General features: G+C 33.1%; 1 long non-coding RNA gene across 1 annotated transcript; it reads right to left on the bottom strand.

Annotated features, from left to right (window-relative positions):
* Nucleotides 1-1,184: 1,184 nt before the first annotated feature.
* Nucleotides 1,185-2,660, bottom strand: LOC138335051 (uncharacterized). The gene is made up of 2 exons (XR_011210227.1): nucleotides 2,190-2,660; nucleotides 1,185-1,424 (listed from the first exon to the last, which is right to left on the bottom strand). It is a non-coding gene; the product is annotated as an uncharacterized lncRNA (long non-coding RNA).
* Between the last annotated feature and the right edge of the window lie 255 nt (nucleotides 2,661-2,915).

The following is a 2,915-nucleotide window of genomic DNA, read 5'->3' as shown; positions in this document are numbered from 1 at the left end:
ACAACTAGGAAATTCTCTCAAACATTGATAATATTTAATTCTTCACATTCATGTAGGCATATGCTGTGAGAATTAACACATCATATATATTTCCAGAAAACATATAGGCCTACATGTATGTTACTTTCCTTTTCTGTTGTTTCCTGTTCTTTTTTGTGCTCTGGAGAAAAAGATGATTGAGTTGAAGAAAAGTAATTGATTAAGAGAAATGTGTACCACAGTACTTTGTCTGTAGCCGAGGGGTTCTATACTGTTTTAATAGTCCAGTAATTAATAATTAAATTGAAAATTTCAAAATTAAGATGAAATTGTAAATTCCATTTTTGAATGAAGTGGTTCCCCTCCTTTGAGAGTACACAGTGTGTATACCCTTTTTGGTTTTTAGGAATAATACCTGAATAGGAACCTGAAATAACATGACAATCAATCAGGTATGTGTGTGTTGGGGGGGTGGGGGTGGGGGGGGGGGCTAAAAGACAGAAGAATCATGAGGTTGGGAAGTTGTAACTTGAGTGGGGGGTTGAAATATAGAAGAAATAGCTACAGATAACTGGAAGTGGAAGGGTGCTTTATCATTGATCTGGTCATTGCATATTTGGGGTTTACATGGCTTTTTTTTGGTTATTTAGTCTCATTGATTTTGGAGCAACTTTGAATCCATATGGTACTGTATATCTTTCTTTTTTCCATGTGTAGCTATTTCTTCTGTATTTCACCCTCCGCCCAAGTCACAACTTCCCAATAGGTACCACTTTTTTGTTTACAACTCAAATCAAAGACAGATGTACATAGTACTACATACTACATTTTAGTCTATGTGTTTGTAATCACTGTTACTACAGTATTAATACATAAATGGTCTATGTACAAGTTACACATAGACAATAAATGTGAAATTTGGTTCAGACAAAAAGATTTTTAACATTTCAGATAACTTGCTAGTTTTATGGTTTTATTTATATGTTGAGTCTACTCTCTTGTAAAGTAGAATTTAGAAATCATAAGACAATGTTATCTATATTGCTATATGTAAAAAAATCCTTATATTTTAAAAGTAATTGAAAAGCTATCTCACAAGCCCTGACAAACAAATGGGCAGGCATATGGATGCAAGAATTATAATCACTGGATCTAGAGGACTAATATAAACAAATATTTCTACAAAGTTAAACAATGAAAAAGTATTGCATCATAATTTTATTTAATGATTACAGTTGAAAGGAACATTTAATAAATTAATACTGTTTAAATGTTCTGTTCATGATCTTCTAGGTCCATATTGGAAAAGTTTACTTTCAAGAGCACTCAAATCAACATTCTTCAGTCTTCATATGATGCTAATTGTATGTATATGTATACATACACTTGTATACAGGTCCAAGGGATGAACTTTCTGTATTCATGTCACTATGCATGCATGGTGCCTGAAAAAAAGAACCAGCAATTTTTTATATCTGTTGAATATGACAAAAATTGAAATGATCAATTTCAAATATATATAAATGAATAAATGTAGGTTCATTCTACAGGGTTTTTTTTATTTTAGAGAAAACATTTTATAAGTTGTGAATGTGTCACTGATGCATTTGATAGAATCAAATATTGTTTCAAAAAAGATACAAAATTCATTATCTATAGTTCCAACAAAAATTCAGAATAATTATAAATGATACATGGCTGCAGTACATTTCAACTCTGTAAAGTTTGTCATATACACATGAACCAGGTACAGTTGTAATAAATATACAAACACTATTTATTATTATGACCAGAAATAATATTGTATGTGTCCTCCAAATATATCTAAAGAACAAGCTAAAACCTACATGTACATATGTATTATGTGTATATCAGAACATATACAATACAATTTTACCAATTAACCTACAATGTAAATCCTAAATACAATGTATGTGTATATAACACTACCAGAACATGTACAGAACAAAAATTTACAAATTAAAAATCTATAAATATATACATCAGAACTGTATGAATTGACCGGTAGCATACAGGGCATTCATTACCCCTAAAGAGGCCCCACTAAAGAACCGCTATTTACCCCAGGGTTACGTTTTACGCGATTGGGGAACAGGTATGAAACATGTGACCATATGTGACCACTCATTTATGAAAAAATACTGCTAGGGACTATTTACATAATGATCAAAATACGAAGACTCACTCACAATCAGCTGAGCAGGGAGTACCGGGTACGTAGTAGGCCTAGGTACGTACAGTAGCGGTCCGGAGCCGCGTGCTCGTTTGAACTGTTCTCTTCACTATAACAAGTTGTATTAACACTCTCCATGCGTCGTAATGTTTACCGAGTCAGTTGTTGGGATTGTCGCTGCTCCATTGCCTTTCCTTTCGCATTTTAGGTGAGTCAGTTGGTTGTTTTGGCGGAAACATTTTGGTTCAAAACTACGGTAGCCATGTTTTGTTTACTACGGAGAGTGGTGGGTGTTGCGCATGCGTTAAGATTGAACTGCACTCTTAGCCGTCCGGGAGGACTTTTAGGATTCCCATAGATATTATTATTTTCTTCGCATGTACAGCGATTTTGACGGAAAGTTTTATTTTTCTAATTCATAAGAAATTATACCGGATATATTAATACCATTTTTACCGATTTTACAGTCACTTGCCCGACTATTCGCTTTAAGGAAGCCTGAAGAATTAATCTTCCGCTTCTAATAGTGACATTATCGACAGATATGTTGGCTGTATGAGATTCTCGTTGTATTAAATAGTGGTATTGACACATGGTATTTAGCTGGTAGTCTTCATTGTAAAAATTCAAATGTGTAACTTTGCTTTTCTTTGAAATTAACTTCACTTGAAAAATAATTCTGATTAGATTTCTTTTCAGAACCTATTTGCATCATAATGTTGTTCAAACAATATACAACTAA

The sequence above is a fragment of the Argopecten irradians genome, chromosome 11 (assembly GCF_041381155.1).
Source record: "Argopecten irradians isolate NY chromosome 11, Ai_NY, whole genome shotgun sequence".
Taxonomy (NCBI): Eukaryota; Metazoa; Mollusca; class Bivalvia; order Pectinida; family Pectinidae; genus Argopecten; species Argopecten irradians.
The sequence above is the reverse complement of the archived record's forward strand: the minus strand, read 5'-3'. Positions and strand labels throughout refer to the sequence as shown.